This window comes from Phalacrocorax carbo, chromosome 2 (assembly GCF_963921805.1).
Source record: "Phalacrocorax carbo chromosome 2, bPhaCar2.1, whole genome shotgun sequence".
Classification (NCBI taxonomy): domain Eukaryota; kingdom Metazoa; phylum Chordata; class Aves; order Suliformes; family Phalacrocoracidae; genus Phalacrocorax; species Phalacrocorax carbo.
In genome coordinates this window covers 12,411,625-12,437,889 of record NC_087514.1, presented here as the reverse complement: position 1 = coordinate 12,437,889, position 26,265 = coordinate 12,411,625, and the positions used below count along the sequence as shown (strand labels likewise).

The window sequence follows — 26,265 nt, the reverse complement described above, 5'->3', positions numbered from 1 at the left end:
GTCCCATCTGACCTCAGTTTATCACTGTCTCTGCACATTCAAAAGGTGCTTTTCTGTAGCAGCAGCTATGAAATAAGCACCAGGATTTCACAAACTGAGGTTTGTGGGAATCCCCTAATGTAATGCCTATATATTATTATAGCATTTGGGTAGTTTGCAGAGCTGCGAATTTCACTTCTTCCATGAATTCTCCTCTATATTACATGAGTGGTATCAGGCCTCAAAGTCTGTAATTTAAGTAGGTTAAGTCATTCAGAAAGATGCCATTAGAGACATCGTTGTGACAAGGAGTTATCGACTCCCTCTGATAAACTACTCCCAGGATCTTCCCACTGATTTTTCCAATTAGGGTGATGATTTGAATCTTTTCTTTTGCTCCATCATAGTTAAAAATCCAGCCATTTCTGCTCAAGAATGAATTTTCCTTTTTTAGCACTGTTTTTTTTTTAAAAGCAACTGTTAGTTTTTTACTTTGTTCTTACACAGTTGCATGCAAACTTGAAAACAGAATTGAAATAAACAGAAACATCCAAATAACTGAGAAAGAAATTGGGATCTTTTAAAGTCTATTGACAGAGGAACTGTTTTGAATTACAAGTCTTCCCAGTGTCTGGATTTTTTTCTCTGCAAAAAATTTGTGAATGAAGAAAAAACAAGATTTGCTTTTATATTAATGTATAGTCAAAACTTTCCTTAACATAAATCTCAGAAAAAATTAATTCTGTGCTATGCTTTGGCTCAGTGACTCAGTGTTAATCTGGAGAGTATGACAGTGATCTACAGTTTGTAAAACAGTATGGAGAATAGTTCTGCTTACACCCTGATATATATTGCTTTTTCTTGGCTTTATCTCTTCAGCTCATTTCTTCTTCCTTCTAACTTTAATCTGTGCTCCAGTGGCTTTTCTTTTATACTGAATTAAATCTGAGACTGTTGAGCACAGTGTGGGTGGAGACCTTACGCTGGACTCCAGCAAGTGGCGCAGAGACCTGGAATTCCACAGATGGTGAAATCTGAATCCGGCACTACCAGAGGAACCAAGCCTGTTTGTTTTGTGCTCGATTCCCACTGATGTCCAGAGGATGGTGCTACTTGTCTTGTTTAGAATTTCTTGTCTGAGTAAGAACAGCAGAAAATCTCTCTAGTATCATGACATCGTCTCCTCAGTATCATCTGTTTGTTAAATCAGCCAGCACCCTCCTTCCCAGAAATGAAAAGTGAATTACAGCAAATATTGACATGTGTCTGTTCTGATTGGTTAAAGATGAGTTTTAGGGGTTTCAGTGGGAAATTTGCATTAGGAATAAAATTCAAATGGGGACATGCCATTGTAGTGGGAATTTTAATTCAACATAATTTTCTCTTTCTCTCCTGCAGGCCAGGATCCTTATGAGAATGTGTTGCCTATAACACACTGCATGCCTTCTTGTGTCAAGGGACAGCACCATCTCAGGGTAGTCTGGTCCAGATGCATCTTGTCTTGACCACAATGTGGTCTTGAAAGCTCCTACTTATCGCCTAAGATGTGAAATTAGCTAATAACACATTATAGGCATTTTAGGGAGAATAGTTTTTTTAATGGAAATATGTTTCTTTCACAAAAACTTTATTTTAGTAAAAACTGAAATTGTAACAGCTTTGGCAATTTGTTTAGGTTCCCCTTCATGTTGGATGCAATCTGTGGAGCGAGGAAGCGAGCAAGTCAGCTTTGCCATCCCCCTTGAGTCTACTGGCAAATGATGTCAAGGAGAAAACTGGAAAATACAAGTCTCCTGCCTCTCCCTGAACTTGGGACATCAGCTGTTGCTAAACTTAAACAAAATCTATGACTTAAAGCAGTTTGGACACATGAGGCACTTAAACTTTCAGTCTTTGCACTGAAAGCTGCCACAGCAGCTGTGGCCCGGATCCTTCTGGTGGTTCCACCAGGCTTGTGAATGTGCTGCTTTTGGAAATGATATAAAATGAAACGGATGGATATTTCAACACATGCACCACCAGTGAGAAACGCCTCCTTCCCAGAAGTGCCTTTATCAGCTGGAGCTTTTGGCCCATGGGGTCTATCTGAGCAGGATCCTCGGGGCTGCTGAGCTGCAGCAGGGGAACAGAAATGGGGGATGCCAGTGGCTTCCCCCTCCCTCCTGGCCAGCTAGAAAGCCTCGTGCTTTAGCAGGGTAACCATGGACTCAGCAGCCGACCTTAGGATCATTTTGTGTTAACTGCTGGAAACTCGTCTGCATTTCGGATTCCTTTTTTCACCCTCATATTGTTTTCCTGGAAATCTGTAGGAACCACCAAGCTCTCCCTGAGCTGCGATGAGATCAGAGGTGAACGCAGTCATTGTATCCGTTAACTCCTCCATCCCTGCTCGTTCCCTGCATACCGTTTTCTCTTCTCCTCCAATTATAGGAACATATGTAAACAATTAACTTACAAATTATACAAGCTTATCACACTATATCCCAACAGATGGAGAAACAACATTAAGTTGATTTGTTCAGGCAGCCACATGCCAGACGCAAACCCAGAAAAAACAAGGAAATGAGAAGTTACCACTCTTAACGGTATGTAACTGATCTCATGGCTGCTATTGCCGCATGTGACGTTACAGACCTTTTACTGTAATCTTAACTCTGACCCACCCAGCCCTTTCACCATCCTCTTCCCCCTATCCAATAGCTGTTGTGAAAGCTTATTCCTACTGCAACAGGGCAATGTGGTTGCAGCATGTATCCGAATCACGCGTAACCTAGCTGGTTCACGTCACCCTAGCAGTAGCACTGCGATGTGGGCATCGGTCCAGTCTTGCTCTCAGTAGCTATTTTAGAAGCACTGCTTCAAGCATGGCTAGTGATCTTGGCTGGTGTGCTGGCATCTTGGCCTGGTGAACTCGCATACAAACCTTGCCCCCTGATAACTGGTAGGCATGAAATAAAGGTGTTTTAATGCTGGGAAATGCTCTAGCACTGTGTTATGCAGAGAAAAGGTTATGTAAAATGTGGGTATTACTTAGGCTAGGAAAAGCTGCCAACTAGAATAGAAAAAAAATGTATTTAATTTTTTCAAGCCAACCTGCAAAGAGTATCTTTTGCTAGAGCAACAGAGATATTGCAGCTGGGACTTTAATGAAAACAAACCCATTTGCTGCTGCATGTGATATAGGCAATGGCCAGAGAAGTGTATGTTATACCGGGCATAGTTCTTATGGAGCATTAGCATTTCTCTTAATTTCATTTGCCAAGGGAAATAAGTGCATCAGTCAGGTAATCTAGTCAATCACATGTAAATTTGAATCCTTTCTCTCTTGCTTGATGGTAAATAGAATAATGATGCCACACTTGGAAACTGATAAATTCTTGCTTTTTAGTGGAAGGAAGCTCTGTTGCTTGGCATTTGCTGTTGTTCTGTGGAAATTGTGCCAAGGCATCAGAGCAGTGTTGTACAGAGATACCCAATGGCTTTTCACTTGCTGACTTTGGTATCAGTTGCAAACTGGCCACAGCAGATCACAGCTCAGCTGAATTTGCCATGCCTCTTAGCGTGGGCTGCAAAAGCTACTTTGCCTCTGTGTTACTGCAGCTAAGCTGCTCCAGACTGCTCTAGGGTACCGAGAACACAAGTAAGCGCCCACGGGAATGATGCCCTTTGCCTTCACTGTGGCACCTGAGCCAAACCTGGGGATCTTCTTGTAACTGACCAGTGCTGCTGCTCTGCACGTGCATTGAGTGCTGGGACGCTTATTTTGGTAAATGAGCTTTGTATCTTTGTTTTGAAGGCAAAGCTGAATTTGTGAATATCTGTCTTACAGAGGAAATTTGTGCTTCTATACTTAGGACCTTTCTTTTTTGAGTGTTTATTACTGGTCTCTGCTCCCTGCTGGAGTGGTCCATGGAGTTACACTCCCCCCAGAAGGCAGCAGTGTCCTAGCAGAAGAGATGAGGGGGCTCTGAAAGCAGTTTCTGTGTGTACATGTGGGCAGCGTGTGAAGTCTGTGGCTGTTTTCTGACATGGGAAAGTGGCTTGTCAAAATCTTTGCTTGGCTCTATACTACTGCTGCTAACTCAAAGTCAAGCCAGTGAGGGGGTTTCACTGCTTTGGAGATACCTTATGTATTCATAAACAGTCTTTGGCTGGGGTTTTAAAGCTTTCCACAGTTCTAGCCTCTGGGCTACTCTCTTTTGGTCTCTCCAGGGGGTTTTCCTAAGGGTTTCCACCCTGACCACCTGTGAAAAATACTTGTGCGTTATTTACTTCTTTTCTTTCTCACATCACTTTGTGGGATATATAAATCTTAAGCAAGTATTGCCAGATGACTATCTGATACCTCAGTTCTAATTCACCCAAAGATTTGCTCTTTCCAGTACCTGCTGCTACCTCCCTAAATCCACAGCTTTTGTGCTCATTTGACATGGACTTGCTTACGTCTCCTCCAGACTGCTTTTCTGATATGAAAGCTTCCCTCCAGTAGTTTCTACTCCACTGCTGAAACTCTGCTTTGACATTCAAGGGCCATCTGAAGGGATGTGAAACTGGTTTTTGCCCCATCCTCTGCTGCCCCATCTCCCAGCTGTCCCATTTTCGTACCTCCATCCCAGCAGACACCCCTTCATGTGCATCCCTGAAACCTTGCAAAATTTCTTTTATTTTTATTTTTTGTTCCTCCTTCTCTGCCTTTGGAAATGGAAGTTGGGTTTTTCTGCCTTATCATTTCTCCGAGTCCTGTGCATCAGTGCAAACATGAGTCACCTGAGCCCTCCTGGAGCTGGGCACAGTCGGGAGGTGCCACAGCTCCCCCACAGAGCCAGCCCTGCCTGCAGCCCTGCCTGCAGCCCTCCCTGCCTCCAGCCCTCCCTGCCTCCAGCCTTGCTCCCAGCCCTGCCTGCAGCCCTCCCTGCCTCCAGCCTTGCTCCCAGCCCTGCCTGCAGCCCTGCCTGCCTCCAGCCTTGCTCCCAGCCCTGCCTGCAGCCCTGCCTGCAGCCCTCCCTGCCTCCAGCCTTGCTCCCAGCCCTGCCTGCAGCCCTGCCTGCCTGCAGCCTTGCTCCCAGCCCTGCCTGCAGCCCTGCCTGCAGCCCTCCCTGCCTCCGGCCTTGCTCCCAGCCCTGCCTGCAGCCCTGCCTGCAGCCCTGCCTGCCTGCAGCCTTGCTCCCAGCCCTGCCTGCAGCCATCCCTGCAAGGGCACAAACACCGCTGATGCCCAGGTACACGACTAATGCCAAATCAAGTGTGCACTTGGGTTTGGCCTATTTGGAGCTCAACAGCCTCAGTTTAGCTTTAGGAGGAAGAGCTGTGTTATTTGCTGGTAGTTAGTATGCTAAGTGCTGTGCTGAAATGCCACTGAAATACTGGTTGTTGCTGGGCATTTCTGCTCTGCTTTTGCCTGTCAGGATGGTAATGAGGTGATTCACTGTGTCATCTTGTGCCCGACCATGCTCAGCCTTCCCTCTCAGTGAGACCTAGCTTAGTGGCTCGCTTGCGCAATGCCTGCTTTTTGCTGTTACTATTTAAGTTACTCTGTCATTACTCTGTGCAACTGGGACAGTGATTTTATTGAGATGTATTCCAGGCAATATTTTCAATATAAATATTTATGGGTAGAATTTTCAAATATTATCTAGGAGCACAAATCCTGCTGAATGTCAGTGTGATTCATATTCCTACAAGAACATCGGGAAATGCAGCTTTGCACGTTAATAATGACAAAAAAAATGACTGTTGCTGTGGTTTGAGTAGATGGCAGGCTAGTGTGAGTTCCCTGTAGAAACACCTTTAGCCCCAGCTAGGGCTGTGTGCCTGTATGCTTTATTTAGCTGAGAATAAACTAGATTTTTGAATTCTAAATTCTGAAGTTGCAAAGTAGCATTTAGAAAAGGAAAAGTATTATTCTTAGCTTTTATTCAGTATAAAACCCTACTGCTTTTCAGATTATTCCAAAGCTTTCTTTTTAGTGCAAGATACTACTACTTTTTTAAGCCTTTAAGCTTTCTTTTCAAACGGTCTCCTGATTGCCATCCTAAATAAGAAGAGAAGTATTTGCAAAAAAAACCCCAGAAGTATGAGCAGTGGTTTCTTGCAGTGACTGCATCCACAGCACAAGACTAGGAAAGGAGGGGAGAGTGAAAGGAAAAAGTATTTTTCCTGACTCCCTGTTTAAATGATAAAATGTCCATTAGTAGGATCATATTATAGAATTATAATTCTAACCTTTTCAAAGGGTTTCCGTCATTGCAGGTCTTGCAGCTGGTGCAATTACAGTCTGGCATAAACATTTTGCTGGAGAGTTTGATTTACTTATAGGAAGATTTTTTGTAAGGTCAGTGCTGTGGTACAGAACTGATGTTCTTCAGGCATGCACTCTAATTACAGTTTTGTTTTTGATACGATGCTGGGCCTGACTGATCTTCATGTCTTTTGTGGAGTCACTCCCGTGCTTTATCAGTGTTAGAGAGATCACTCACTGCTTATAATTAACCTAGGATCCAGTTTTATCTCTGGCACAGTTGCTTGCTTGCATTTTGGTGTGTGTTTTTGTTCCTCCAGTGGGTAAGACTCCTGTATCAGGTCATGAAATGGGGATGCTGGGCTGGAGATGGAAGTATCATGTTGTAGAGGTGTCACATGTGTAGTAATACTCAACTAAACGGCATATCCCAGGTGCCGCCTCTCTCCTGCACTGCGACCCTGTGCACCCAGTGCAGACGCTTGGTGGATCTGGGTCACAAGCTAAGTTTCATGTGAAGGGGCCATGAAGCCCAAGAGAAGCCATGGCACTGTCCTGTTCATACATGAGGTACAAGCCAAGCATCTGGCAGGAGTGATCACTGTGAATCCTGATGCCTGGTGCGTGAGATTTAGGCAGAACTCTAAAGACCTACAGGCACAATTTTGTGCTTTGAGTCTTCTCATCTGCCCTGTAACGCCTTTGCAAAACCCCCCACTCCCCTGCTAGTGTTGGTTTTGATAAGCCCCTGCTAGATCCTAATGAAGACATTGCATCAGACTAACCTGCAAGTGTTTACTCCTTTTCAGTTATCTTTCTCTTTGTAGGGGCTTCCCATGACATAACTTGTTATTTGGCCCAATCCAGAGTAATTCTTTCCAGAAAGAGTTTGAAGTGCACCAGAAATACAGGAAGTGGAACGGGTTTGTAAGAAACATGCTGTGCTAGACAAATTCAATTTTCTTTTTTCTTTTTCCTATATAATTACAAAATGTGATGGTGTTGGGAGCACAACAGGCAGGATTGCTGAGAGTATACATGTTCTAGAGGCAAATGAAGAAGAGCAGGGGGGAAACAAAGGGATCTGGAGGGCATGGACATTGCATAGGAGAGGGAAGGGATGGGACATATTGTAGTGTATCTGCTTTGTGTTATGTCTCCTCAACCATGTGCACTGTGCTTGGCAGTGCTGATGGGGGGATACAAACCTTTACATCTCATCTGTTCTCCCTATTCTCAGCAGAAAATCCCTGTGAAAGCCATCTAGTCTCCCCATCATCAAGCATTTTGTAACTAGGTGTAATGGTTACTTCTTGTCTGTTAAGGACTATTTTCTACAGCCTAGTTCCTACTTGTTCCTGCACAACATGACATCTTGTTTTGAAAGTTTCAATCAGTTGGACTTCTGGCACTTCCCTCAGGAGACTATTCCAGTCTTGCTCTAAAGGAAGCAGCATTAGAATTTCTTCTCCAATAGTCAGCAAAAGTTTTCCTTCGCTAAGCCAGCGGATGGTGCTATAGAGGAGGGTCTCTAATGGCAGGGGAAGAAAGGGCAAAGTGAGGGGGGAAAAAGTAAAGAGGTGGAAAATAAAAAGAGCATGAAGGAAGAGATATTGATAACTTGCTGGACATCTGAGACCCTGGTGAAATTAAACACTTAATCTTTGTTTCTTGGGTCCTCTACTTTTCATAGGAGCAGGAAGGAAGAAGATGTTCTTCCATTAAAAAAAAAATAAATTAAAGCTCTGTTGATGTTCTTTTCTGGTGCTAAATAAATCTGAAGTGTGAGGGTAGAAAACAGAAATGGGTTAATATCCCGGGCTGGCATTTTTGAAGGTACCTAAAGAACTTCAGTGCCAAGCTATCCCTAAAACCCTGGCAGAGTGGAGTGACAAGCTACATAAGCTCTTTTTCAAAATCCTTTCCTTAAAGAGTGTATTAAAGCAGAGGTGGAAAGCAGAAGGCAGACAGAGTGGTACAGATATACATGTAGTGATTAGTCCTGAGGTTGGCAGAAGTAATAATCAATTATTTGTTCTGCAGCTTTGTCTATGATCTGCATGTTTATGCCAGGGCCCTGCTGGGCAAAATGCACAGGGAAAGAAAGTCTCAAGGAGCTTTCTTAAATGTTTTATTCATTGCATTAATTTTTGCCTGAAGAGGTTTTTCTTTTTTTTATCCCTTGGGGATGGAGGCCTTAAGATATGGTTCAAAGGACCGTGTGGAACTTAGCCAAGAATCTGTCCCTGAAATTAATGACAGAACTGGACTAAACCCTTTGTACTATTTGGAAATCAGCCACTTGACACTCAGGTAAGTTTGCCCCATAGTAAAATTATTTTACTTCCTAAAGACTGAATTGGCCTTCTGGGTTTACCCTAAAGGGTAAACATACCCCACAGTGCTATTCATACTGCATGCATATGGCAGGCAGGAGAGGGAACCAAGCAGCTTCGAGAAATATGAAGGGCTATGACCTTTCATAGGAAATGAAGCTGTGAGCAGAGTTTGGGTCATAGATACTGGTCCAGTCCTTCAAGTTTAGACAACATCAGTGCAAAAGCTTAGGTTTCAGAGCAGTGCAGGTGATTGAATTGCAGCTCAGGACTGGGAGCTGCTGCTGTTTCTATTCAGGGAGTGTAGAAATCTTCAGAAATATTTAAAAGATCAACCAGGAAAATGGCTGTTTGAAAATAATATCAGGTGGATTTAAAGTTCATGTAATGCTGTTGCTTCATTCTGCTTTTGCTGGCATGTCCAGAACAGCAGTGTTTGATAGCTCCCCACAGGCAGGGCGGCTTTGAAAGTCAAGTAGTGTGGTTTTGTAGCGTCAGCCTTCCTGGCATGTCTCAAGGATGTGGCTGCTTTGAATGGGATTGTGGGGAATATGAGAGCTGCTGTGGGAGCTGGGGAACTATGGGGATAGACAGGAGAGGGGGAGGAGGAAGTGGAACTGCTCTTGGATGTGTATGCTAACTTTCAGAGCACTGCTTTGGTGGATGTTTCTCATCTCGAAGCAAAGCCCCACTGCTAGCTAATGAAAGGTGTGTCGGGGCCAGTATCAATTCGCACATTGCTCAGGAAAGCCTTGTGGATGTCAGGATGACAGCATAACAAACCAGCTAGCTAGAAAACAGGCAACTGTGGGGCACAGTTCCACGGTGCATGGCCCTGAAGCTACGGGTTCTTCATGTATGTGCATTTCCCAGGGTGTGAGACTGTGAGTCAGGCCATGACCCAAAGCATGAGACATTTGTCACTATAGTCATGCTGGAGAAGGGCAATGGAGCTATAGCTGGATCTGGGCAGTGGTGGATAGCAGGAACCTCACTTGCAGTCAAGCATGGGGGCCTCACTCCTCTTTCTCGATCTCACACTCCAGACATTGTTAGTCAGTAGAGAACATGAGAGGTTGGTGGGCTACGTGCTGTAATTTGTGCCAAGGAACAAGAGCAAGACTCCGTCAAGGCCCTACAAGCATTTGAGAGAAGGCACATGCGCTGGAAAGTGGGAAGAGCCTGGAGGCTATTGTGAGTCTAACTTGTTAACAGACATATTGTGTACAACCTAGCCTGGCTCCAGGCTCTGTTGCAGTGGAGGCTACAGACACTTCCCTGGCTCCTGACTGCCTGCATGGGCCAAAATCTACCTACTTTCTTAGCTTGCTATGAAATTTGATAGGACTTGCAGAAGGCCAGCATAGGGATATTCTCCCATTTTAGAGTCACTTACACAAGGAGATCCTGAGATACAGACCTCTGCTCCTCATCCTTGTCCTTTCTTTCTCCATATCCTTTTTCCCTTCCCCAAAAGACAAACAAAGGGAACCAGATCCACTTCTTTGATTCTTTCCTCTTTATGTGCTTGAGAACCAGACCTTTGGCTTAAACGTCTAAGCTATGACTTGGTGTGTCCTGGAGGACAATGCTAAAGGATTTCTAGCCTGGCTGCTCTTGCATGAGCTGAGAGGACTCCTGCAGACTCTGTCTATGCTAGCATTGCTGGTGTCAACTCAAAGCCTGCCTGGGCAGGAATCTAGGAGGGGAAATAGGAATTTTGCTGTGCTTCTCCGTCACCAAAACTGTTTTTCATGTTTGTTTGCTTGGACTGCATTCCGTAGGAAGTCCAGAAAGCTTGAAAGCTGTTTTCAAAAAGAAAGAGACTAAGGGCTTCTGACAGAGGAAGGATGAAAATTTGGATGGAGCAAGAAATCAGGACAGTGGAGGCAATTACGATGAGGGAGCTCTGGTCAGTCTTTCTTTCTTTAGGTGGAAGCTACACGGGTGGAGATGGGAAGAGAAGGAATGACAAAGAAGGACCCTGGAGGAATTTGTACCCATTTCCTACCCTCTCCTTGGGATAAAATGAGATATGGAGCTTTTAAAGACTGCCTCCACCACTGTCCCTCCTTCTTTTATGAATAGGGATCCAGGGGTCTGGTCAGAGTTGTGTGAGACAGGGTTCACTTCTATGTGGTAGCTGAGGTAGAGAAGGGAAATGGTGGGTAAGCCCTCCCCGAATTCCTCTGCCACATGCTGGGATGTGGGTGATGCTGGAACATTCCTGCCCCTTTGTCCCGAAGAAGGGCTGCTTTTCTGTGGGGGCAGCTGATGGCAGCAGGCTTGCCAGTTACCTGCAGGGTTCCCAGCCTGGCATGAGAGGTGGAGTGATGTTGCCTTAGACTGATCTTCTCTGGTTGTGTTCCTCTTGTGGGGTGTTCTTCAATGGGCCACTTGTCATTCCCCACTGCAACCAAATTGACTGTTAGCTAAAGAAGCCGTTACTTGAAGGACAAAACCATTCTTCCGTAAATGGTGGGGTCACCTGCTTCCATCTCATGCCTTTTTACAAAGCCAGTGCCACCAAAGCTCCAACTTTGTCATCAGAAAACAGAGATCAAAGGGCCACACCCTGGAGATCTTAATCCTCCTGGTTTTATGTGGCATCTCTGTGTATCCCGATGCCACTTTGCCCTTGTACTAAGCAGCATATGCTGCCACCTACTACCAAAATGATGGACTCCTGCTTTTTCTCCAAAGAACTGGCTTTCACCACAGAAGGAAGCCATCTTATGAAGATTTAAAACCTCTTTGTCTGTATAAATATGAGGTCACAGGATACTCTTTCCCTTTCTTATTGTTAGACCCCTGCTCTGTACCACTCTCCCGTTAAACTGTCATGGGTGCTGGGATCTCTCAAAAGCTGCCTCACTGTACATGGAGATTAGACAAATGGACATGACCAACTCAGATCTTTCTGGCTCTGACAACCTGAACCAGGCTGATGTGCAAGGAGCCAAATCCGTTAGCAGCTCTTGAGTCATGGGGCTAGTCTTACAATTTCCTCTGCCGCTAACATTTGCCTTTTTGCTTGTCCTGTTCGTGCCACAGTTCTTGATGGTTTCACCCTTTGCCTGGGCCAGTGGGACATCCATTGAGCCTTACTGGTGGAAGTCTTTTCTAATCCAGTACGTTTCCCACGGTATCCTGGTGAGTCAGACTTCCTTCAGGATAGAGCTGTGCCTGCAAATCTTCACACATTGATCCATGCAACGGCACAGACCGTCCCTCTGGATATCATGTTTTAGTGTTTTAGAGTGGTGTACCATTCCGCAGTGAACACATGTGGGCTGAGTCACAGTATTAACAATGTCAGTGTTTGTTTTTAATCAGGTAGACCAAGCGCTACCTTCAGAACGAACCCCATGTCAAAGGAGGTAAAGCATAGGGCCAAAAGTTTATTTTATTTAGTAATTAGCTCCAGTCTCGTTTCATTCCAGACAAACAGCATCCCCACTGTTTTCTAACTCAAAGCAATATATCCCCTTAGCATGTGGCATGCCAAAATTAACCCCTGGGCAACAAAGTGACAGGAAACAAAGGATTTTTTGTTAAACAAAAACCTATTTATGCAGGATCAGACATGACAAAATAAGTTCCTGTATTTATCAGTGACTGTGTAATCCCGCTTTGAAGCTACAACAATGAACCTATAAAGATGAATGCATTTTTGGGTAAATAAAAAAACCTGTCTTTGAAACAAATATTTTGCAATCAAGAGAGCAGGTAAAAGCAGAGCTAGATGAGTCAGTGTAAATCCCTTCAAAAGTTCTGGTTATGTCTGCACCTACTGCGAATCTACCTCAGAGTGTTTCAAACTTCAAGCATTGTCCCAATTTGAAGAAAGTGATTCTTTAACACCAAGCCCGGCATTCCTCATTTTCTCTATGTTGGAAATAATTGGGGTGAGCTTTAATGTATTTAGATGTTGCCTCATATATGGACTCATAAGCTGCAAGCTGAGGGGAGATTATTTTCATGGTTTTTCCCTGTTAAAAAGCTGGCACAGCATCAGTGAGCAGTAGGACCAGCAGAATTGGCCCTCCCTGCCTTCATTATTGCCTTAAGCTGTAAAGTCCTGTTGTGTTACATTTTATACACTGCTCAGTAAGACCTTGAAGTGCAGTTGCTGAACACACTGTTAAGAAAGTTTCTCTCTCCCTTTGTTTTTTATTTGCTTGTGTCTTGTTCTGCTCATGAGGTCTGTTTTTTAAAATCCGACTGCTGTTCTGGCTTGAAAGGATTTCCATTTTTCTGGGAAAGAATCCATCTTTCTGAATCCATCTGTTGGCAGGTAACGTCTCCTGCCCATTGCATTAGTCTTGGTGTCCTCTGAGTGTTCACAGCTCCTTGAGGATTACATGGATATAATCATAAGTATGAAGAGGAGAAATCTGGTCTTGGAAAAGAAACAGAAAACGGCATGTTGCTATTTTGTGCTGGAAAATGTAAAGAAAGGGATGGCTTAAATATACATGACCCTGCCTTGATGGACTAAGTGACCTCTTAGTCCTTTTCCTGTTTTCACTTAGTCTGTGATAAACACATGTTGTGCCGCATATATGTTATGCATATATTTTACTGCTATGTCCTCCTGCAAGGCCTCTCCTTTAAGGTCTCTTGCCTACTTTTTCTTGAGCACAGACTCTCTGTTGTGGAAAAGAGGGAGGAAAACCTGTTCAAGTCTGTCCTGCATGTCAGTACTGTCCCCTCTCCTCTCTCAGTAATTGAACTTGAAATGGCTGGTGAGAAAAGGCTGAAGATATTAGATTAGGGTGTCTCACACTTCAATGAGCTGCCATGATCTGAAAGGGAGTGAAAAGGCAGAGAGACTTGTGCTCGAAGATGATGAACCTGATATGGAAGTATCATTTTGGTGTTTTGCAGGTCACACCACAGAAAAGTCTAAAAAATGAGTTGATCAAATGGATGAGCTTTCTTCATGGTGAAGGAACCTCTAAGCAAGAGTTTTTGAGAGGTGTGTTGTGGGCCCCAGGGAAATGCTCAGTAAATTAAATATTGACAGCTCTATTCATTACTTGACTTGACTTACACTGTGCAGTGCTTAGTGATGTGCAAAGTTAGGACCTGCTGTGCTTGGTGCTGTACAGAGCAAGGAAAATTTAAAATTGCCCTTGTAAAGACTTTGAAATTGTAATGCATAAGGATCAAATATGCCTGTAGTTTTTGGGGCAAGGAGCTTTGCCTTGAGGGAGTAAAGGAGGAACAAAACCAGCTTTAACTTGTTAAAATGAATTGATGAGATACGCTGATGGGGTGAATGGTGAGAATTCGTTTCAAAAGACAGCAGGTGCAGTGGGACACAGCTTTTGAAAGTTGTAAAACCTCAGCAGGATGCAGTCTCTACTGCTAATTTGACAGTCGTGGCAAGCAGCTTTTGGCCTTAGAAGTTAAGCATCTTCTCCTGTCCCAGAGGTGGGGGAATTATTTAGGAGGTGGAGACTGGAGGGACATATGCAGATAAGATTGCACATACTAGCATATCTGGCACTTATGAGCTTTTCACACTGGAGGAAGCATTTCTTCAGTGATGTTTTGTGAGATTTTCAGCTCTTGGGGTTGCTGCAGAGCTTAAAGCAGCTTGTGAAAGATAATTGCACAGTGCGAAGGGAAGAAAGAAGTTCTGAGCAGGCAGAGAGACCAAAGTACACATCTCCTGCACAATGTTGGGGAAAGATATTTCATGACAAAAAGAAGGGTGACATGTGAGAAAACTTTGTAGTTAGCTTGTGAGAACTGGAATATGAAGAAGCTATATGACCATGCAGAGAAATCCGTCTGTGACAAGGCCTCTGAATGCGCCATAGCAAGAAAAGGCTATAAAGATGAAAAGACAACAGTCACCATCAATATTAGAGAGACCAGGGTGCTGAGAACTCACAGCAAAGATATCTTTACAGACATTTCTGCCTGAAGAGGAGCAATGGGAATCTTTGGAAGATAACACGTTGAGGTCTTGTTGGAAGACAGAAGCTGCTATAGTCTTTGAACATGGATGAACCATTGCTCAGGAGGATGTGAACTGGAAAAGCAAATAATTTGAGGTTCATAGCTCATGGTGCTACGCCCATGGTGTGAGCCTCTGGACACTTTGGAACACATGTAATCTGTGGCTTGAGTGAATTATAAATGGGTCACATTTGAAAGAGCTGTATTGTATTTGTGTGGCAAGGTTATGGTAGCAGGGGGGCTACAGGGGACAATTCTGTGAGAAGATGACAGAAGCTTCCCCCATGTCTGACAGAGCCAATGCCAGCTGGCTCCAAGACAGACCTGATGGCCAAGACTGAGCCCATCAGTGGTTGTGGCAGCGTCTCTGTGAAAATGTATTTAAGAAAAGGGAACAAAAAAATAAAACCAATCTGTGCAACAGCTGGAGAGAGGAGTGAGAATATGTGAGAGGAACAGCCCTACAGACACAAAGGTCAGTGAAGAAGGAGGGGGAGGAGGTGCTCCAGGCACCAGAGCAGAGATTCCCCTACAGCCTGTGGTGAAGGTCATGGTGAGGCAGGCTGTCCCCCTGCAGCCCATGGAGGTACACGATGCAGCAGATATTCACCTGCAGCCTGTGGTGGACCCCATGCCGGAGCAGGTGGATGCCCAAAGGAGGCTGTGACTCTGTGGGAAGCCTGCGCTGGAGCAGGCTCCTGGCAGGACCTGTGGCCCCATGGAGAGAGGAGCTCATGCTGGAGCAGGTTTGCTGGCAGGACCTGTGACCCCGTGGGGGACCCACGCTGGAGCAGTCTGTTCCTGAAGGACTGCACCCCATGGAAGGGACCCACACTGGAGCAGTTAATGAAGAAATGTAGCCTGTGGGAAGGACCCATGTTGGAGAAGTTCGTGGAGGGCTGTCTCTCATGGGAGGGACCCCACACTGGTGCAGGGGAAGAGTGTGAGGGGTCCTTCCCCTGAGGAAGAAAGAATGGCACAGACAATATATATGAACTGACCACAACCCCCATTCCCTGTCCCCATGTGCTGCTCGGGGGGAGGAGGTAGAGAAAATCAGGAGTAAAGTTAAGTCCGCAAAGAAGGGAGGAGTGGGGGAAAGGGGTTTTAAGACTTGGTTTTATTTCTCATTACCTTACCCTGATTTGACTGTTAATAAATTAAGGTAATTTCCCCAAGTTGAGCATGTTCTGCCCATGATGTAAATTGCCGAGTGATCTCCCTGGCCTTACTTGACCCACAAGCTTTTAATTATATTTTCTCTCCGCTGTCCAGCTGAGGAGGGGGAGTGATAGAGCAGCTTTGGTAGGCACCTGGCATCCAGTCAAGGTCAGCCCACCACATTAGCAATACTGATATGACCTCACAATCTCCTTATTGTGATTAAGGAGAGGCTAATGGGTTCACATATATGTTTGACAGGTTACTATTGTTTCTTCCAATGTAAATCATCCTGTTCTTTTATTACCTCTGTTGGTTTTGCCTGGTCACTTAGCTTTGTTTTGTCCCCCTAGGCTTCAGTACTGTTGTCTGCATCATTTTGTGTCAGCAGCTGATTTTGCCACTAAGCAGATTCCAAAATTGAAAGCCATAACCCTTTCAGGGAAGCATCAGCAGTGGTAAGTCAGATACAATATGTGCACTTAAAGGCTATGGTATTATGTGACAAAACTTCCTAGCTAAGTTACATCAGAAGAAACAAAGGTGGGAGGCTAGAAACTGGCATTCGTCCCATGCCCAGAGACTAGCTAACAAGTCACAGGTGGTTGCAGCAGGAGCATGGGAAGAGCATGATTATGACGGGTTGTGGTGATACCTTGTATGCACTTGCACATTTCACCTGCTTGTTTTTCCCAGCAGTTTTTAAAATATTTTACACAGCTTTCTGTTTTGTTCAGGTAGAGTACAAACTGGGAATTACCACAGTGCAAAGTCCATTTTGATTGCTTGACTGGGCTTTACCTTTTTACTGTCCTTTTACTTTCAGCTTGGTCTAATACCCCTAGGGGATGCTGGCCTTGCTGCAGTAATCCTTTCTCACTGCACAGACATACTGAGCTGACTCAGGAGGGTATTCAGTGATGATCATTGACTGGGAGTGCTCCCATCAAATTGCAAACACTCCAAACTACTGGCTTGCTTCTGCTCAGGAGAGAAAAAAGTGGTTTTCTTGTGAGAAATGACCTGGCAACTAAGGCCCTTATTAGAGGACACTTCTTGCCCATTGAAGCTGGTCACCTGAGAAAGAGGGCTGTGACTCTGCCTTGGGCAGAAGCTTTTCTACTTGCTCTGTTGGATATTCCAAGAGGAGAGGGAGGAATCTCCTTCAACTCCGTGTATGGATATCCAGAAGCCTAAAAGGGAGGAAAGAAATTTTGTCTTGAATGCAAATGGATCCCGATTCTCAAGGGCTTAAGAGAGCAGAAACCTCAAAATACTTGTTCTGCCAGGGGAAGTGCAACAGCGTGCTCAGAATCACGGCACAAAATCTCCTGGTGTGCTTACATGGGATAAGAAGCAGCCTGTATCCTACAATCTTGCTCATAACATACAATTTTATCTTAAAATATTTTGTTTGGTGTTTCTGGGTGGGTTAAGGAGGACATTGCTACTGTTACTCCTATGAGTTTTTTGCTTCTGGAGAGACTGCATCCCCAGACTGGTGTGAAGGTGGAAGTGTGTTAAATTGTAGAGGAGCCTGAAGGGGAGAGGCAGTTGGAGATGACAGTTTGGAGGGAAGGTTTCTCATCCAGATGTGGTGAATGGGTGGGAGGAGGGAGAAGGCCATATCTGCAGCACTAAATATCTGCATCAGCTCTCAGTCGCCCATGCTCTGTACCCAAGCAGTGGACGCTCTGTGCCGCAGTGGAAGAGTTTGCTTGGATCTGGCAGGGCTACTCAACTGAGGTGCAGCACTTCACCAATCCAGAAATGCTGTTTGTTTGTCTAACTCAGCTTTCAGCACATCAGCAAGACTAATAAACAAATCTTTCTGGAGCCAGTTCAGGTGTCTCTGTGTCATATTTCTAGAACAGGAATGCAGCCAGGGCCACTCTGCATTTAATGATATTTTAGTTGGGTTTTATCATCACTAGCTGTGCAGGATCTGAGGCGATTTCCCACAGAAGCTGTGCCTCTGCATGTGCTCCCCAGTGCAAGGCTTGGAAAGCCTCTTGGTTGCTATGCGTTGCTGTGTCAGGCAAGGAGTGAGCTTACGGGTTGGCCTGCACCAGATCCCACACAGCTGAGTTCTGAGGGTGTGCTGTAGAGAAGCTGTAACCACTCAGCTGCAACTAGCAGGGCCAAGTGAAGTGACAAAGCCTGGAATAACTGATTCTTTGAGGGGACCTTACTAGATCTCCTAACATTTTAAAATACCCAACTGATTTCCCACTATCTAGGATACTCCAGCCTACTCCATGACCACAAAGCACAAAATTATGTCCTGCAGGTTTGAATAACATCAGCTTAGTCAGGGTACCAACCCAGACCCAACTTGAGCCCTGTAAAAGTGACTAAGATAGAAAGCATCCAGTTTCCACTGCTCAGGTTTGTGGCTGACCTGCACTTCTGAAAATGAGGCCATTTTGAGCGAAAAAAGAAAAGCAACCAAACCTTCAGCAACTTGTAACGTATCTTCACATTAATCTCTTTGCATTCAATTTCTGCGGAAGCTAATGAGGTTAGTATCCTGAAGGAGTGTTGCAATACTTCATAGTGGCAATTCTGTGAGATCCTTAAATGGAAAATGCTAGAGAAATGGCCAGTTGTGTAATTTTTCTAGAAGAGGGAAAGAGGGCGGGAAATTGCAGTGTAACTGTGCCTGGACAAGGGTGGGAAATAATCATTCAATGTGCAATGACTGAGCCGTCTGCAAGATACAGTGTAAAAATGCTTATTAGCAACACATTTCAAAAGACCTCTCATCTGAATTGCTTTGCAATATAAAGAACTTGATAAGTTGTTAAAGAAATAAAGAATATTCTGCACAGGCCTCTCTAATTATGCCTAACTGTAAATTTTAACTGAGCAAGGAGCTCCATCTGCTTCAAAAATACGATTTATCATACAGTGGCTTGGCATCCTCCGTGTGCCTCAGAACAGTGAAATGCAGTAGCATATGTAAATACTTCCTAATTATGCACAGCAATGGGAATTCACAGATGGGTAACACCACCATCTACCAAAGACCTGCTACCTATAAATCCTCCTTGAAACAGTCTTGTATTACAATGGATTCTGGTAGTTTTTGGGATGGATTGTTAAGATTCCATTATCTAAATTGAGTTTCAGGCACGGGTGGGCTCGAGCTTGCTTTTATAGGAGGATGTATTGCAGACAATGGCATGAAGTACTGAACTGTGCTGCAGAATACGTCTGCTACCCTATTGCTGCAAAAGCAATGTTTGCTTTGTGGTGATGGAAATAGAATTTACGCAGATGTAATAGTGCTGTGCTTAGGCAAAGAAGCCAGTTCAATGGGCCCATTTCTTTCTCCTGTAATAGGATGAAATGCCAATGAGTTTTGCACTCAGTTGGCTGTCAGATATTCTTGAGATAATTAGGGGTGAGTTCAGAAGTTAGGTTAATATCAGTGAGTCTAGGCAGCCAGTTCATCCTGTAGTGAATAGGAAAAGCGGAACTGGAATTCAGAAGGTAAAACCTTCTGAATTAAAGCCTTCTCGGCAAGCTCAGCCTCAGACACTGTTATAATTTAGTCTGACTCAGTTTATCATTTGAGTAATTTTACTGTAAAAGCATAACTGAACATAAAGCATTTAAACTGTTAAAAGTCTAAAAATCTGAAAGGATTTGGAAAATCCTGGACCTAGGAAGGGTTCATCAAAGGTCAGTGTTATCTTCCAGCAACAGCACAGCAGTGACTTCGTGTACAGACCACCTTGTTACTCTTGATTTTTAAAGAGATGGCCTTGACTAAGTAAAAAGAAGGCACACTCTACTGCCCTGAAGAATAGTAAGGAGGTAAGTTTAGGGCATCAGTGATCTAGGAATATGAAAGAAAATCTTTAATAAACTTAGCAAAAATAACCACCAGTGGAGGATATTTTGTTTTTAAGTGCAGTAAGCAAGCTTTGGCACGGTAATATGACGTGACAGCGTTTGCAGTGGACTTGCCAGAGGATGGGTGGCCATCTGGGAGTATTTTAGGGAAAAGTTTGCATAATCAGGTCCTTGATCCACCAGCTGAGGGGAAGGCGTCTTCAAAACTGCCTTGCAGTCCCCTTGATGACAGTTCTCATTCTTAATCCCTGAAGATGTGACCAAAACAAACTAAGAGAACCATAAGCACAACTACACAGGTACAAGTGCTGCCTCCTATCTTGCTTATTGGCTGGTAATAAATGATTAGAGCAAGTATATAAGTGAAGCAACTATATTCAGGGAGATTCTGCCTCTGGGCCACTTGTGTTTGGTTGATTCTCTCTGAATTTGACTCATCGCTATTTGAACTTGATTATAAACCACCGTATCCTGTGGCAATGAGTTATATAATTTAATTATTGCTTTGTGTGTGTTTCTCGGGGGTGGACAACTTCTATTCATTTATTCTCAGCTTATCACCTGGTAACATCATTAGTTGATTCTAAATTTTGTATAGTAAGAAACAGTGGGTAGTTATTCCTTGTTTCTCCTCCTCGCACCAGCTGTGATGGTATAGACGTGTATCCTACTTTCTTCCCAGTTGTTTCTTTCTTAAGCTGAGGACTTTTAGTCTAATTGATTTTTGCATGGAGCTACATACTGAGAGTAAATAATATTCTATGGTTGCTGAGTTAAAACCATCAGGCCATTCACTTAATTTGTCCTTCAAAAAAGGGAGGAAATTCGGTGATGTCAACTATTGCTACCCCATGTGGAACTCAGGTTATTTCAAAATGTGTTGTGTCTTTACAGCCTTTTAATTAGGGCAGCTTGTATTTTCAGGAATTCATTAGCCTGTTCACATGCAAGTGCAGTGCCCTGACTCTCACCAAGGACAAATCATCCCTGGCCCAGCCTGGAACATGGACTGAACCAGCTTGTCTCCGAAATTTCTGCTAGTAACAGGGACTATTACAATATAAATAAGAAGGGCTATGCAGTCCTAATATATCTTTCCCAGAGGTTACTAAATTGCTCCCATAGCATTCAGGGGATGCATTATAGTGCCTACTTCTTAGTGTCTTGGAAGCTACTGTTAAATGTAAGCAAACCAAGGATAAATGTTGCATCTCAATGCCAGTCAGCAAATCAATAGCGTAAGAAGGAAAAGGCCTATATTTTAGCCAGTGTGTTCAGTTCAGGGGGATCTACGTCTGCTTCTCAAATTTGTTATTTTCCTGAAATGAGAAGTGATCAGTTTGGTACTTTGTTGCATAAAAATGACCTTTGATTTACAATGTTGGCACAACAAGACCAGGCAGAAAACTGCAGCCATATCTGAAGTCACTTCACTGAAAAAGGGCAAGATAAAATGAGGCAACTCTTTCAGTATTACCTTGTATTGTTTTCCTTTTCAGCTGACAGTCTTAGCTATTTCTTTCTTCTTGGATTTCATGGGTGTTATCAAACACAGCAAAGCAAACCGTCTACAGAGATCAGATTTTGTAAAAGCTGATTTGCCTGTGGCCATTTAACAGAAGAGTTTTGCTTGGCTTTTACTTGTTAAAGACACTCTTTTTTTTCTCTCTCTTATCTACTAGAGGTGACATTCTAAAGGAGCAGTTTCTTCTTGAAGTTTGATTGTGAAATGTAAAACATTTGATTTAGGTTAATAAATGATCAAAGATTAATTCTATCTTAAAATGTTCTAAGGAATTAAAGTGTGGTAGGAGGCACTTGAAGTTAGCCCATGTTAGGAGGCTAACTTTGCCCTGGCTCTTTTTGTATAGAGGCCCCCAAATTGTCCTCTACTGCAGCTGAATTTCCATTTGAATAACCTTCTGGAGGGATCTTTGTCTCTGCATTGACTAGATAAGGAGCCTAGGAAGACTAATTACCTCTCTTTAAATAACTGAACAAGTGTGAGTGCCCCTGTCCCTGGTTGACTCCAGGGATGAGTAGATTTTTCCTTGAGCAAGGAAATGAAAACTAAATTGGTCAGAGTCAGAGAACATACATTCCCAGAGAATGAAGTAGCCTTCTCAGGCTCCTGTCGAGTTCCTTCAGTTCAGGTTTGATCAATATCAATGTGAGAAAGTTTTGTGAAACATAGATGGAGACCAGCAGCCTGGTCATGGAGAACTGAACCTGTTGCTCTGCATGATAGAACAAATGTGGTCTTCAGATTAAACCTTCTGCCTTCGAGGCCACTTTCATACTAATAAATCATGCTTTTATTTGTTTTTTTTTTGGTACTAATGGCCTGTGTCCATGCTATTAAATGCTTTTTGTCTCCAAAACGGAGTAACCACATCCAAACTGTGCATTGGGAAAGGTCCTGGATCTGTGTCAGCTCCTGAGCTGTGCCTGGGAAATGTTTGGAAGAGCATTAGCTGGCTCTGGCCAGAACCATTCTGAGGACATGCCTCACAATTTAACACTGCTACGATTGGGTCCTGGTTCCTGGGATTAGTCTCAGACATTGCTCTGGGACTTAAGCTTACCTGTGTAGTCATACCCAGAAGCTCTGGTCCAAGCTTTGCTTGTTGCCACCCACTAGCATTACCTTTCCATACTGTTGGTATGTGAAACAAAGGGATTAAAACTGAAAGTCTTTTGGTCGAACAGCCATAGCATTTCACTGTTCTGGTGCTTCCACATCCTGTTTTGTCTATGGCAGATGCCTTTTCAGCTGGGGAAAGAAAGTATGAAGTAGTCGAATATGTCTGATTTTAGTGGACTAAATGATGAATGTGCAGGATCAGGATCCTTCAGGTGTTAGTCATGGAATTTGATAAAGCAGTACAAACATAGTTAGGGATTTGGCAGTTCAGTAAACCAAAAGGTCAGTTGCAAGTCTTGGGAACACAGTTTTACTTGGAGGTTTAGCTCAGCTTTTCCTCTGGCATGTAGCTGTAGGCGTTATGGTACAACAATAGGAAGACTGATAAAAGCATGGAGTTTCCTTTCTGCATATTCCTGTTTCTATGAGCCATCACTGTGGTGCTCCACAGAAATGTTGGTCTTTCATAATATCAGTGACAGAACTTCTCTGCTTTCTCTCTCACTTTTGGGAATGGCACCTCCTTAACATGAAATGTAACCTCTCACATTTGATTACAGCAGTGGTAGGAAGTGTGTGATCAAACATTTGCATGGCTATACTTCTTGGTTACATAAGAGAAAATGAATGTAATTTTCACGTATGTACTTTTATCTTTTTGTGGGTGGAACTGCTTATAAGCCAAATAAGCCAGCAGACAAACCGCAACATATTAAGGTGAGAGAAAAAAAGAAAAACAACCTCAATATTTTCAGAGTATTGTGTTAAATTTGAATACATTTTAAAATTAGTGATAGTATAATTAGTGCTGGTTTCCGTGGTTACAAAGTCAAAGATACAGAAGTTGCAGCTCCATTTCTTGTCACTGCAAACTCTACTTAAATCAGAAATGGAGTGGATCCAGGTGGCAAATATTCATATGCTGGTATTGGCATCACCCATCTTGTGTCCAATCTGTTAGTCAAAGTCAAGTGAATTAAAATGAGTCAAGATTTGTGGTTTCTAATTAATGTATTTGGTAAGTGAGAACGTAACCACCACTGAAGAGGAAAGAGGAGCAACTTTATGTCTCTAAAATGGCCCACATGAGAAAGATCCTCTAGTTCAGATTTAGCTCCAGTATATTTGGCTATGTCTTCATCTGTCAATAGCTATGATGGCTATATCATTGACAAATGTTTTGAAATTACAAGCAGCAGAAAGGTTCCTAGAGATAGGACCCTTTGGGCCTATGGCTCATTTAGGGCAGGGCTGTGTCTTGTTGTGGGATCCCGGTTCCAGTTGTTGCTACTTGGCTTTTGTTAATCTGTTGGGACCTGCTTCATTTCAGGACTAAATAGTGTCTCATTGCCTGTGACCATCCTAGCAAATATAACAGGACCATGACACGGGGTTGGGTACTGGCCCACAGCCACCCATGCTGTTCAACTGTTTGTGTGCTCCCTGGTTGTCTTGGGTGGCATCAACCACCACTTCCCCAGACAGATTTCAGGCACAGTTCAGGGAACAGCAGGTTTGGAAGAATATACGGGGTATGCTCACACACACACTCTGACTTTGTGTAGCTTGTGTAGATGGGAAGGGGAGTCCTCCCAGGCAGGCACGCACACAGGTGCTAGTTAAATGCTCACTGTTGGATAGCTCGCCTGCTTTGAATTTCCCCCTACACACCCAGTTCTGTTCTGCCATTAAAGGAGGGCTGAGAGATCAGGCTGATGTTTGCAGGCTGTGTGAGTACCCTGCTATTTCCTGGTCACTTCCCTCCTCCTTTGCTCTGTCTCCCTTCAAGGTATTTTTCCCTGTTTTCCACTTTCCAGTGGCCCATCCCAGCTTCTTTGCCTCTGCGCTTAATGGTTCCAAAATATTTAAACTCTCCTGGCACAAATGGGAAGAGTAGTTTTTTATATCTAAGAGTCTTCCTTTTCATAGCTTGCCAATTTTTTTAATCCATAGTCTGATTTTCCTTTTAACCCTGCTCTCGCTCTCTGTATTTGGAGCAATGAAGCTGCTCAGTTGTACTTTTATTGTCTGAGCCACCATCAACGCATAGTCCCTTCCTGTTAGTTTTACTCTGCTGATGTGTCTTTTCTTAAACTGGCAGATGGCTCTGCAGGGACAGGGATAGTTTCTTCCCCTGTGTTTGTAACATTAGCACAGTGGAGATTTGTTGGAGCCTGGAGTTTTGAACACAATGATGGCCCCTATAAAACAAATTTATTCATCTTGATCTTCCAGCCATGTTCATTAGTTGCATGAAAGGTATGTCTGTGTGTATTATTTATTTCAAGGAAGAGATTGTAGATCTGAGCAAAAATCGAAACTTCTATACTGTGGGAAAGGGTGCAGTTTCAAAACTTGTTATAAACTGGTATAAAACTAGCATACTCTGAAATTTCTATTGGAGTGGAAATTTTGTGTATCTTTCACACTGCATTACTTGAGAGATTCTGTTTTAACGAAATAAATACCTTTTGATTTTTACTTCAATGTTGCTAATGGATTTATTTTATAATACAAAGTTCTCAAGAAGAAAACTGAGTTAAATAGAACTATTTCAGTTTGAGGTTTAGCTGGATTATTTTACCTTGTCAAAATGATTTTTTTTTTTTTTTAATCAGAATTTCCTCATAGAAAGCTCAGGAGTATAGAAAAGGGTATATTCCAGTCCAGGAGTGTCCTGTGGGGAAATCTTTAACTTGGTGTGTTAGGCTGTAACTCTGACTCTTCTCTCCAGCACATCTTGTACAACACCCTTACTGCTCTGTTTGTAGGATAGGACAGTAACGTATCATCACTACCAAAATCAAGGATGACAGCGATGAACTGTCTCAGAGAGGTATAGTTTGTTCCATCCCCTGCTATTAGCTACCAGCCAAGAATATAATCACCACCACCATCCTTACGTTTTTTATTTTAACTTGGCTTAGGGATGAATTACACCAAACACCAAAACTTTATATCTGTCTGAACAGAAGTTTTCCTGAGCTGCGCTTGTGCAGTGAGCTTGAGGAGACTGCTTGGACCTCTGGCCGGATAGAGGACCTCTAAGGTTTGCTCTGCAGACCTAGTAGATGGATCCACTTTTGGCCAAAGCAAACCTACCCCTGGTAAGTCACAAAGAATCTGGGAAGATGCACAGAGAGCTTGTTGAGTGTGGGATATTTCAAACAAAACAGAGTTTTTCAGTACAACTTAAAAAAGCAGAACGGTTTCTGTCACATTACAGTCTGCTCCAGCGTGGGACAGACGCTTGCCTCTCAAGATTTAGTTCTTCAGCTTAGAAGGGTAGCAGATCCTTAGACAACTCACATTAAAAAACAGAAAGGAATAAGCTGTGGCGACTGGACACCAGAAGAGGCAAGTACCTGACTTATTACACGAATGTAGACTATTTATGTGCAACATTTGCTAATACTTTGTACTTTCATGTTAGCAGGAATAAGAAAACCTACAGTCTTCAGGGAATATGACAAAATGCATAAAGACTGGAATTTTTCTTTGCAAAATGGACAAAGGTTAAAGAAAAATAGCTTTGAACTTGCATAATTTTAGGGATTTTTGCATAATTAGTAAATAATTTAATGCACAAATAACACTCAATCATATACTGGCCTGGTGTTGCAATTAAACATAAACCCTGATTTTCAGAATATTTAATTTTGTGATGAATGATCTGTTATTTTTGTCCTGGTTTATCTTTATGCAGTCATTTAAACAAAATAAGCACCTCATTGTACCTTAAGAACTGATCACAATAAATTTGTTGAGATGTATAGAATAAACTCATTGAAGTCTCACCAGGCTCAGTGTATCTTCCTTCACAAACCACTTCTCATAAACGTACAGATAATACTTTAAAATCAAATCTGTATTTGTATTCAGGTGAATCCCTAATACTGAAAATGTTATTTTAGCTTCTGGAGACTTTTAGTAATGTTTTTTAAGAATGCTGCTCTCTTTGCAAGGAGCACTAGCTCATTCGGTGGCGGCTGCTAGAGCAATGCTTTGGGGTCATGCCATTGCTGGGATGAGCAGGTGTCAGAATTTCAGGAGCAGGCTGACTGATAGCGCAA

The 26,265-nt window shown here is 43.3% G+C and overlaps 1 long non-coding RNA gene across 1 annotated transcript in view; it reads left to right on the top strand.

The window, feature by feature from the left end:
• The first annotated feature begins 2,798 nt into the window (after positions 1-2,798).
• LOC135312282 (uncharacterized) overlaps positions 2,799-26,265 on the top strand; it is a 56,784-nt gene continuing 33,317 nt past the window's right edge. The window contains exons 1-2 of the long non-coding RNA XR_010371848.1: positions 2,799-2,920; positions 3,834-3,961. This is a non-coding gene — a long non-coding RNA (uncharacterized LOC135312282). The remainder of the gene's footprint in view (positions 2,921-3,833; positions 3,962-26,265) is intronic.